The sequence below is a fragment of the Meles meles genome, chromosome 7 (genome assembly GCF_922984935.1).
Source record: "Meles meles chromosome 7, mMelMel3.1 paternal haplotype, whole genome shotgun sequence".
Classification (NCBI taxonomy): domain Eukaryota; kingdom Metazoa; phylum Chordata; class Mammalia; order Carnivora; family Mustelidae; genus Meles; species Meles meles.
The window spans coordinates 26,782,425-26,794,549 of NC_060072.1; the positions used below are offsets into that span (position 1 = coordinate 26,782,425).

Sequence of the window (12,125 nt, forward strand, 5' to 3'; positions counted from 1 at the left end):
CACCCAGCTAACAGAAGTTGCTGATAAGGTCTTCATGAACAGGGAGGTCAGAGCTGAGAGGGAAATCGAAAAGAAAATGAAGAAAAAAGTCAGTTCCCTCGCCACATGCCTGAGTGAAAAGGACAATGCAAAGTTGGGAAGGCTCCCACCACTTTAAGGGGGGAAGTCCGGAACCCTCTTCACAAAAGACCAATGTACCTGTTGTAAGGAAAAGGGACACTGGAAAACAAATGTCTCAACAGAGCTCGGGGCTCAAATAACTTTTGAACCCACCGGGCATACTAGCCTCTGATTAAACCAAGACAAGAAGAGGCGGGTCTTTGGTACTAGCGACCACCATGCCAAGAGAAGAAGAACGAAAGCTATTTTGTGCTCAGGCACAAGCAAACAGCCCACCGGAATTCAGACTTGCCTTTCCTACAGTATGGGCTGAGAACAACCCACCTGGACTAGCCCAGAATTGGGCCCCTATCATTGTTCAATTGATCCCGGGAGCCCAACCCAAAGACAAGGGCAATATCCCCTTCCGCAAGAAGCTAAGATTGGCATCCAAGAACACCCGACCAAACTCAAAGGAGGCAGGCATCCCAGTGAGTGTCAATCAGCCTGGAATACCTTACTCTTGCCAGTCAAGAAACCGGGAGTGGGATACCGACCAGTTCAGGACCTGCTGGCCATCAATAAGGTGACCATCTCTCTGCACCCCGTGGTCCCAAATCCATACACCCTCCTCAGCCAAATCCCAGGATCAGCCAGATGGTTCACTTGCCTGGACCTAAAGGATGCCTTCTTCTGTCTCTGCTTAGCTCCCCAGAGCCAGCCACTATTTGTCTTTGAATGAACTGAACCCGATATGGGCCGTCAGATGCAACTAACTTGGACACACCTCCCTCAGGGGTTCAAAAACTCACCAACCCCCTTTGGGGAAGCACTGATCGCAGACCTCACCAGCTTCCCGAGAAAGGCCACACGGTGTACCCTCCTCCAGTACATGGATGACCTCCTTCTTGCCAGTGACACACAAGACTGTACTAAGGGCACCAAGGCCCTCCTACAGCTTCTGACACTCAGGATACAGGGTCTCATGGAAGAAAGCGCAGATCTGCCAACAATAGGTCCAATACCTCGGTTTCCCCCTTACCCAAGGGGAGAGAGAATTAGGGCCGGAGAGAAAGAGAGTGATCATCTTTCTGCCTCGGCCTCGGACAAAAAAAGTCCTACAGGAATTCCTGAGGGCTGCAGGATTCTGCCGCATCTGGATCCCTGGGTTCTCAGCAATAGCAAAACCTCTCTATGATCTCTTGTAGGAGGTCCAGATCACACACCCCCTGCCCAGACTGAGAAAGGAGAAGCTGCCTTCACTGAGATGAAGACTGCTCTGGGGCAGGCTCCACCTCTGGCCCTACCAGATAGAGAAAAACCCTTCAAATCTCTTTGTATATGAGAAAGAAAAGATAGCACTCAGGTACTCGCCTAGACTGTTGAGCCCTGGCGATGGCCAGTTGTATATCTGTCAAAGAAACTGGACCCCGTGGCAGCAGGATGGCCACTGTGTCTCAGGGCGCTAGCAGCCAAACTCCAACTCAACAAGGAGGCCAAAAAGCTCACCCTGGGACAAGAATTTAACGTCAAAGTCCCTCGTGCGGTTGTGTCCCTCATGAACACAAAGGGGCACCGCTTTCTTTCCAGCTCTCAGCTAGCACAATACCAAGGGCGCCTCTGCAAAAACCCATGGGTCAGCCTCGAGACAGTAAGGACATTAAACCCAGGAACCTTTCTCCCCACGAAAGATGGGGAGCCAAACCGTGACTGATCCGAGGTAACTGATGAAGTCCATGCAAGCCATCTGGATCTACAGGATCAAGCCATAAAGAACCCAGAGCTCATGCTATTCAGGGATGGAGGCTATTACCTAAAAGAGGGTGCCCAGAAAGTGGGTTATGCAGTGACCACAACCACTGAAGTCCCAGAAGCCCAGGCATTAACTGCTGGATGGTCAGTACAACGGGCTGAACTGTATGCCTTAGTCCGAGCCCTCACCCTCGGTGAAGGGAACCAAGTCAACACCTACACTGACTCCCCGTCTGCCTTCACGACTGTGCACATGCATGGGGCCATCTCTAAGGAAAGGGGTCTTCTTACTGCCGCAGGGAAGGCTATCAAAAACAAGGAGGAGATACTAAAACTCCTCGAAGCTCTCTGGCTTCCAAAGGAAGCAGCAATCCTGCACTGTAAGGGATACCAGAAAGGAGATGACCCCAGAGCACGAGGAAATCGTCTGGCAGATGAAGCGGCCAAGGCCATAGCCATCAGGAACAAAGTCCCTTCCCTCATGATGGCCATGATGCCCCTGAAAGAAGCCCCTCTGCCCAGTTACACTGAAAAAGAAAGAAAATGGGCCATGGCTAAGGGGCCACCCTGACTAAAAAGGGATGGTAGGTGATGCCAGATGGGTGTGTCTTCATTCCCACAGCAACAGGAGGGCATCTAGTGAAGGAGGACACCAACTCACTCATCTAGGAAAAACTGCAGTAGAGGCCCTCCTCAAGAAGCACTACTACATCAGCCAGCTGCCGGCACTATGCCGAGCAATGAGTGAACGGTGCATAACGTGTGCTAAGAATAATGCTCGATCTGCACCACAGCTCCCGCCGGAGTCCAGAGAATAGGAGCAACCCCTTCTGAAGATCTAGAAATAGAATTCACAGACATGCAGCCCAGCGAGGGGCACAAATATCTCCTAGTGACAGTGTGCACATACTCTGGTTGGGTTGAGGCCTTCCCCACCAGGACGGAACAGAGCCGGGAAGTAACCAGAGTCCTCCTGCGAGAGACTGTGCCCCAGTTCGGTCTGCCATTAACAATCCACAGTGACAATGGACCCCGTTTGCAGCAGATATTGTACAGACCTTAACCAAATCTCTCTACATCACCTGGAAGCTCCACACAGCCTACCGGCCTCAAAGCTCTGGGAAAGTAGAATGGATGAATTGCACCCTCAAAGGAACCTTAGCAAAGTTCGGCCAGGTTACTAACCTTCCATGGCCAGATCTGCTACCCCAGCCCTCCTAGGCACTCGCTGCACCCCTGGAGCAGTAGGCTTCTCCCCTTCTGAACTGGTGTATGGACGGCCTCCCCCATGTCTAGAAGCCTTTCAGGGAACTCACATCAGATTGGAGATAAGGAAATAGGGGGAAAGCTTAAGGCACTGGGGGCCATCCTAAATAAGCTACAGAAATATACCACTGAAAGGGCTCCAATTTCCTTAGGGTCTCAGGTACACTCACTCCAAACAGGAGACTCAGGTTGGGTCAAAGATTGGACAAAGGATGCCCTCAAACCACAGAGGACAAGGCCCCACACTGTTGTTCTAACCACCCCTACTGTCCTCAAGGTCTCAGGTGTTAACCCGTGGGTCCACCACTCCAGAGTAAAGGCGGTTCACCAGACAGAAGAGGAATCACATCAGTAGAAAACTCAACCAGACCCTATGGACCCGCTCCGGCTCCACCTTCAGCAAGACCCCACTGACTGATGGACATCTGCTCACCATGGTCCCTGCCTATCATCGGCACAATATCCCTCACCTTGGGTGTCAGACTTCATGCTGCTGCCCCTTCTGATTGGACCTTCTCCCAGAAACTTTCTATTGTTATTGCTTATTGGGCAACCTTAAGAACCTTAGGATGGATTGCTAAGTTCATAGAAAACACCTGTTACCAGGCGAGCCACCGCCCAGATATTAGTCTTTCAGGGCTATTGGCCCATAGTAGATGAAAATGATGTCCCTCTAAATAGGTGTTTAGAGGGCCATCAAAGTAGGGAATGATAAGGGAAAACCTGATTCTAAGATGGCTGACCAAACCAGCAAGGGAATTCTAGTCCCTGCATCAAAGCCCTTCTGGGTTCTTCTTCCCTACCCCGTTTCCCATGGGTGCCAGAAGTACCAAGTGTGTGGAAGTAGAAGGGTATAAATTACCCTCCCTGCATGTGCTCAGGGCTCAGACCTTTGGAGATAATTTTCCTCTGAGCCTGGTGGTGTTAAATAAACCTCCGATCCTCCAAAGTCTCTGAGGGCCACTTGGTTCTTCCATCAGGATCCAGTCCAGGTTCCGTAACATTATCACTAAGACATTACTTGGTTTGTGAAGGACATAGAGATTTGGGGAGTAATCCAATTTGAAATAGGGTTTTCTTTTTGCTCTTCAGCAAAGGCCCATTCTAGTAACAAAAGGATGCTGGTTAACTCATTTGTTGTATATATTTATATTTTGTAAATACACTTGACAAAGGGTTTCACCTAAGGAAAATATTTTTTAAAAACCTGATAGAAAATATGCAAATGCTATGAAGAGGCTACTCACAAGAGACCTACAATCTCTTGCCAAGAGACCTGCTCAATCCCACTAGCAGAAAAAAAAAGCAAATTCAAAGAACAATCGGTTATTATTTTTTCCCACCAAACTGAAAAATATATTTTTTAAAGATTTTATTTATTTATTTGACAGACAGAGATCATAAGTAGGCAGAGAGGCAGGCAGAGAGAGGAGGAAGCAGGCTCCCCACTGAGCAGAGAGTCCAATGTGGGGCTAGATCCCAGGACCCTGGGATCATGACCTGAGCTGTAAGGAGCCCTTCTTACACTACCTTTCTTAATCCAAAGAAATGTTGATCAAAATCCTTGAAGTCTTAGTATGTCTCTGTGTATGTTTGTAGAAACTGATAAACCGGTTCTAAGCTTTATATGGAAATGCAAAGAACTGAAGAGTATCATCAGGAATTGGTACAAAGAAGAATTAATCTTTACTTAATTAAGCTACAATAATCAAAACTCACATTAGCACAAAAGAAGTACATCCATAGAAGAGAAGACAAAGTCCAGAACTGGATCTGTGCGTATATAAATACTTTATTTATGAAAAAGATGGCACCGCAGAGCAATGGAGAATGGACGGTCTTTTTGGTAAGTGCTACTTGGTCAGCTGGATATCAATATGCTCCAAAATGAAACTGAAGTCTAACTCCTCACCATACGCATAAATGTCTAACTCCTCGCCATAGGCATAAATTAAACCCAAGTGAACTGCAGATCTAACTATAAGTAGTAAAACAAAAAAGCTGATGGAAGATAACACAGGCAGATGTATCCTCAGGGCCTTGGGGTTGAGACTAAGCAAAGATTTCTTAAGTAGGACTCAAAAAGCACTAATAATAAAGGGGAAATTGGTAATAGTATTACATTAAAATTAGGATTTTCCACTAACCTCTATTAAAAGAGTAAGAAAAGCAAACCATAGAGTGGAAGGAGATATTTTTTCTTTTCTTTTTTTTTTTTTTTTGAGATATTTTTAACACATGTAACTATCGAAGGACCTTGTATCTAGAATATATGAAGTACAAATAAATAAGAAAAATTCTGACAATCCTATAGAAAAAGTGACCAGGGGACTTAAACAAGCACTTTAAACCTCCTTCAACCCCGCCAAAGATACCCAAATGGCCAATTTGAAAAGTTGTTCAACCTCATTAGTCATCAGGAAAATGCAAATTAAAATCACATGATGCTACCATACACCTATCAGATTGGATGAAATCAATACAACTGACAATACCGAGAGTTGCCAAAGATATGGAGCAACAGAGACTCACATCCATGGGGTGCAAACTGGGGCAACACCTTCAGCAGTATGCCCTAAAGCTGAACACAAACATATCCTATAACGCACTAACTCCAATTCTAGGCATACAAACGAACAAACGACAAGAATTAAAACCTTCTCATGTATACTAAAAGCCATGTACAGGAATGTGCCTAGCAACATTTTTCATAACAGCCCAAAACTGGAAACAACCCCAAAGGCAATCAACAACTGAGTAAGTAAATATTTTGGCATTTCATCCCAATGAAAAAATATTCAACAGCCACCATGAATGAACAAATAATAATGCAGGTTAAAAACATAGATGAAGCTCAGAAACAAACATGGAGTAAAAGAATCAAAAACAAAAAACTTCATATGCTCCTCTTACACAAAGTTTAATAAAATAGTTGCTACAAGGTTAGAAGTCATGATGGCAGTTACCTCTGCTGGGGAAGAGGTCATGGAGGGCTCCTGGGGTACTGGAAATGTTGCTTGACCTAGGTGGGGGTTACATGGATGTGTTTGCTTTGTGATCATTTACTGAGCTGTACACTTAGATCTGTGCACTTCCCTGAATGTATGTTACATTGCCATAAAATATTTTACTCTGTACTTATCAGCTTGGAAATACGTCCATAATGTATTAAATGGAAAAGTAGCTTAGCAAATTAGATCTAATTCCCCTTTTGAGATTAGAATAGAAGTATTCTTATCTGACACATCTAAGACTAGAAGTTAATTGCTTGATTTCAAAAGCAAGTGAAAGTGAGGATTCATAAAAACAAACAAACAAAAAAACACCTGCTGCCTAAAACATCTCATTTTTTCACTTAACTCTAAGGACTTGAGTATTTGCTTACTAGAATTCCACATCATCTTTCCTGCATAAATCATATCCATAATCCATCTTCTCTATTTGCAGTTTCACTTTTGCTAACATGGAACAAAAATGTAAATACACTTATGAAGCAATACGAATATGGAATCCTTCATGACTTTTAACATTGCTTCTCAAATCTTTTACAGTTATCCCACCCACTATGAATTCCAGAGCAATTGTTTCAGAGATCGGGCTTGCTCACAATTTGCTAAAGCATTCAACCTAATTTTAGTGGAGAAAACTGCTCTATTTTTATACTCATATTTCACTGGTTTATGTAATATTTAGATTACATAATTGCAGTAGTAAGTTCAATTGGTATGAACAGGGCTAAGAAAAAACACAAAAGGCTCTTAGTAAGCACACAATTGTGAGCACACTAAAGAGACATTTGTTCACAGAATGCATTAAGCCTTAAGAGCACTTTTAATATATATATTTAAGTCTTTGCATAAGAAATACAAACTACATATTCCAAAACATCAGTACTGGTTTATCTTGATTGGAGGGCTTTCTGGTAACGTTTAATTAAATATGCTTGTGTATTTCTTCACAGGACTTGTATTCATACATCTTTTTCAAGTCGTAAGAAGCTTGTTATGGGACCACTCTAAGAAAAGTGGTAGGAGTTGGGGAAAATAGATGCCTTGCACCCTCCCCTCCTCGAGTGTGAAATGTGATGATTACAGCCATTAAGTCAACATATCCACTGAAACTCCAGCTCTGTCATCGGCTAGCTGTATATCCTTGGGCATGCCTCCCCTCTAAAACTCGGTTTTCTTTACTATAAAATGGGGATCATATCACCTACTGCAAACAGCTGTTACGGGAATTATTACGATAATGTAGGATCTAAAGCCAAAGCACAGTACCTCACACACAATAAACCTCAATAAATGTTACCATAACAAAAAGGAGGGAGGGACCAAGATGGTAACATAGAAGGCTCCTGAACTTCCCTCCTCCCACAGACCCACCAAATACACAGCTACACAGAGCAATTCCCTCTGAGAAAAATCCAGAAACTAGGTGAATGACACCTATAGATCAGGCAAATGAGAAAATCTCCACATTAAAACAGGTAGAAAAGGCTGAGACACATCTTGCCATAATGCTACCCCAACGCTGTGCCATAAAATCAAGAAGGAACTCTGACTCCCAGCTTCTCCCTAAGGGATGAAGGGTTTGGATCACACGTGCAATGCCCCAACTTTTAAAACCTTCACCCAAGGGACAGGATCCCAAACACCTTGCTCTGAAAGCCAATGGGGCTTGTACCCATAAGACCCATGAGATTACAGCAAACAAAGAAGTAGGTCTTAACAGGCACAGAAGCATTCACCAAGGCTATCCTCCAAGGGTTCAGTGCAGAGAAATCAGGCAAAAACATCCATCCCTTAGTCTTTACCTAGAAGGGATCTGTGTGCACACTTTACAAGCCGCTGCCTGAGGGTCTGACTTTAATTTGGCCTGCATCTAAGTAGGAGCTGGCGGCAATCCACCCTAGAGCCTGGGGGAGCTGGCGATCACTTCCCCTACCTTCACACTATGGCCTACTCCAGTGATAAAACCAGTTCACCGGCATCTCTCCAGGAGGAGCTTAAACACATGTCTGGCACCCCAGCTTTTGGGACTGCCACCTGAGACAGGCCCCCAGACTGCCTAGCTCTGAGAACCAACAGGGCTTACATTCCTGAGTCCTGCAGGACTACAGCAAACAGGGAAGCAGTTCTTCTCAGGCACGCAGGGGCACTCACTGTGGCTATACCCCCTGGGCTCAACAGAAAAAGAACAGGCCAAAATGCCATCGCCTAGTTTTCACTGGAAGCGGGTTTAACTACATTTTTCCTGAGCAGCTCCCTGAGGATCCATTTCTAATTAGCGTGCTTGTGGGTCTAACTGCAAACTTCCCTGGAGCCCAAAAGTGCCAGTGGGCCTTCCTCCTCCTGCCTCTGACCCACCCCAATAATAAAACCAAGTCACTAGTATTTGCTCAGAAGGAACTTCTCTACACATCTAGTTCCCCAACTGTTATGGTTGGCTCGAGGCATGAGCTCACAGATGATGCAGTTTTGATAGTCAAGGTGGCTTGCATTCGTGAGTCCTACAGAACTATGCAGAGAGCGAAGCAGTTTTAAATAGGAGCAGGACTACCCACCGCATAGAGCTATATGCCCAGGCTCAGTGCAGAGGGAGCAGTAAGGGGCTTAAAGTGCACATTTGTAGAGCATATATACTTTCCCAGCTGCTGCCTGACATAAGCCTGCAACCACGTGCTGGCTGCAATCCTCCCCCAACTCTTTTAAGACTGATAGGTCTTTATGTTAACAGAATTTTTATTCCCTTGGTGCCCACAGTTCTTAGTCATGCCACTCCAAAGAATAAAGAGGTAGACAAGACAAAGAGTGGTGGGCAGCGAGGCTAAGTTTATTGAGCAAAAATAGAAAGCTCCCAGAGAGGGAGGGGACCCGAGACGGTTGCCATTTTGGCATTCAAATCTAGGGGTATTTATAAGCTCTTTGGCGGAACTATCTTGAGCATGCTTAGTGCAGGCCCTCTGTGGCCTCGCTGTTAAAGGTGTGCCAGTCAGGGCTTGGGTTATTGTTCACGTGTTGATGGTCTTTTGGGCTGACATCTGGAGACCAACTGCCTCAACCTGTAATAATGACCAATGTTTTATGGTTAACTGTTTTGTTTCAGGATGTTTTGCAAAAGTCACTTCTGCAGAGGCTGCTAGACAGGATGCTACTGTGGTCTTGTCTAAGCTATAAAACAGGATGCTAGTGAAGTCTTGTCTCAGCTATCCCAGCTCCCTGATTTCTTGTTGGTGATCCTGGCACTGACTACCTTATTGTCCAACTAACCCCTAACATTTACACACACTCGATGACTGGGAACCACTAAGAGCAAAGATGGCAGCTTGGACAATCACAAGTTTGAGAGACAGCCAAGAGCTTGGGCTAGGCTGGTTAACAAGGTTCATCTTCTACATGAAACCAGTCTGTCAAGAAGGGGAGAGATAGCTGTTTTACCTGATGCATAAAAACCAACTCAAAGAGTCAAGGATTATGAAGAAACAGGGCAATACATTCCTAAAAAAAGAACAAGATAAATCTCCAGAAAAGAACGTTAATGAAACGGAAATAAGTGATTTATCTGATAGAGAGTCATAAAAATGCTCACTGGGGTCAGGAGAACAATTAAGGAACAAAGTGAGAACTTCAACAGAGATAGAAAATATTAAAAAGTACCAAACAAAATTCATAGAGCTGAAGAATATAATAATTGAACCGAAAAATTCCATAATGAAGTTCAACAGCAGACTAAATCAAGCAGAAGAAATGATCAACAAACTTGACGGGACAGGGGGCTTCATCCAATCAGATGGAAAAAGGGGAAAAAGAATGAAGACAGATTAAGGGGCTTATGGGGCACCATTAAGCCGGCCAATATATGCATTATAGGAGTCCCAAGAAAAAAGAGAAAGAAAGGGCAGAAAACTTATTCAAAGAAGTAACAGCTAAAAACTTCCTTAACATGGGGAAACAGACATGCAAAGGCAGGAAGCCCAAAAAGTACCAAATAAGATTAATCTAAAAGACCCAGAAATATTATATTTAAACTGTCGAAAATTAAAGACAAAGAGAGATATGTAAAAACAGCAAGAAAAAAGCAGATCATTACATACAAGAGAACCCCTATAAAACTATTAGCAGATTTTTCAAAAGAAACTTGCAGGCCAGAAAAGTGTGAAATGATATACTCAAAGCTGAAAGAGAAAAACTACCAACTAAGACTACCAGCAATGCTGTCCTTCATAACTTAAGGAGAGCTCAAGTTTTTTAAACAAAAGCTGAAGGAGTTTGTCTTCTAAGACAAACTTTTTTTCTTAGAAGCCTTACTAAGAAATGTTAAAGGGAGTTCTTCAAGCTGAAATGAAACTGTACTAATTAGTAACAGGAAAATATAAAAGTATAAAAGTCCCGGGTAAAGGTAAACATATAGTTAAATTCAGAATACTCTAATGGGGGGTGCCCGGGTGGCTCAGTGGTTTAAAGCCTCTGCCTTCGGCTTGGGTCATGATCCCAGGGTCCTGGGATTGAGCCCCACATCAGGCTCTCTGCTCAGCGGCGAGCCTGCTTCCTCCTCTGTCTCTGCCTGCCTCTCTGCCCACTTGCGACCTCTGTTTATCAAATAAAAAAAAAAAGAAAGAATACTCTAATGGTGTAATGCTAGTGGGTAAATCACAACTCTAGTATAAAGGTTAAAAGACCAGGGGCACCTGGGTGGCTCAGTGGGTTAAAGCCTCTGCCTTCCGCTCAGGTCATGATCCCAGAGTCCTGGGATCGAGCCCCGCATCGGGCTCTCTGCTCAGCAGGAAGCCTGCTTCCCTTCCTCTCTCTCTGCCTGTCTCTCTGCCTACCTGTGATCTCTGTCAAACAAATAAATAAAATCTTTAAAAAAAAAAAAAGGTTAAAAGACCAAAAGTATCAAACTAACTATAAGTACAATAATTTGTTGATGGATACACAATACAAAAGGATGTAAAATATGATACCAAAAATATATAATGTGGGGGAAAAGGGAATGTAAAAATGTAGAGCTTACATATTCATTTAAAGTTAAATTGTTATCAACTTAAAATAGACTGTTATAAACATATTTTATGTGAATCTCATGGTAACCACAAGGCAAAAGTCTATAGCAGATACACAAAAAAAAATAAAAAGAATCAAAGCATACCACTACAGAAAATCATCACATCACAAAGGAAGAAACCAAGACAAAAGAAAAGAAACTACAAAACAGCCAGAAAACAATGAACAAAATGGCTATAGTAGGTCCATACCTATCAAAGCTCCTTTAAAAGTAAATGGACTAAATTATCCAAACAAAAGACACTGAATGGATTAAAAACAAGATTCAACCATATGCTGCCTATAAAAGATTTACTTTAGCTTTAAAGACACACAAAGACCAAATGTGAAAGGATAGGAAGAGATATTCCATGTGAATGGAAAACAAAAGAAAACAGGGGTTAGCTATAATTATATCAGACAAAATAGACTTTAAGTTAGAAGGGACACCTTTTAACAAGAGCGGCACCTGGCTGACTCAGTAAGTAGAACATGCAACTCTTGATCTCAGGGTTGTGAGTTCGAGCCCCATGTTAGGTGTAGAGATTACTTGAAAATAAAATCTTTAAAGAAAATTGTAACAAGAGATAAACTGTACATCATATAATAATAAAAGGATCAATTCATCAAAAAAATTGTAGCAATTGTAAATATTTATTCATTCAACATAGGAGTACCTAAATCTATAAAGCAAATATTAACATATCTGAAGAGAGAAAGAGGCAGCAATACAGTAACAGCAAGGGTCTTCAATACCCCCACTTTCAACGAAGGATAAATCATCCAGACAAAAAAATCAATAGAAACACTGAACTTAAAATTACACATTAGACCAGATGGACCTAACAGACATACAGAGAACATTCCATCCAATGGAGCAGAACACTCATTCTTCTCTAACACACATGGAGCAGTCCCCAGAATGGATCATATGTTAGGCTACAAAACAAATCTTAATAAATTTTA

The 12,125-nt window shown here is 43.2% G+C and overlaps 1 protein-coding gene across 3 annotated transcripts in view; it reads right to left on the minus strand.

Moving 5' to 3' along the window:
- The window catches only part of CRADD (CASP2 and RIPK1 domain containing adaptor with death domain), a 179,997-nt gene that overhangs the window by 84,433 nt on the left and 83,439 nt on the right, over nt 1-12,125 (minus strand). The gene's annotated exons all lie outside the window — the stretch shown is intronic.